Source organism: Diadema antillarum, unplaced genomic scaffold (assembly GCF_040938485.1).
Source record: "Diadema antillarum isolate AM-2024a unplaced genomic scaffold, OU_Dant_1.0 scf00000155, whole genome shotgun sequence".
NCBI classification, from domain to species: Eukaryota; Metazoa; Echinodermata; class Echinoidea; order Diadematoida; family Diadematidae; genus Diadema; species Diadema antillarum.
In genome coordinates this window covers 371,824-372,115 of record NW_027271044.1, presented here as the reverse complement: position 1 = coordinate 372,115, position 292 = coordinate 371,824, and positions in this window count along the sequence as shown.

Here is a 292-nt window from a genome sequence, read left to right as displayed (position 1 = left end):
TTGCAATATCATCATTCACACCCTCTTACAACCCCCATCCCTTTCCTTCTTCCCCTCAGCGCCCCCCTCCCTTTCCAGCAATCCAGTCCAAAACCCAACCTCATCATACCCACCCACTTGCCCCTTCCCCTATGTGTTGGTTGTTTGGAGGTTTTTTTCATGGGAGGTTGGGGGTGGGGGTGGTGTGGGAGGGCACAACAATACTATATTTTTCCCGCACATGTTTGTAACCCATCATTGCAGGTCCCATCAATTTCAGATGAGTTTCATCCAAAACATGGCATTCTCTTTG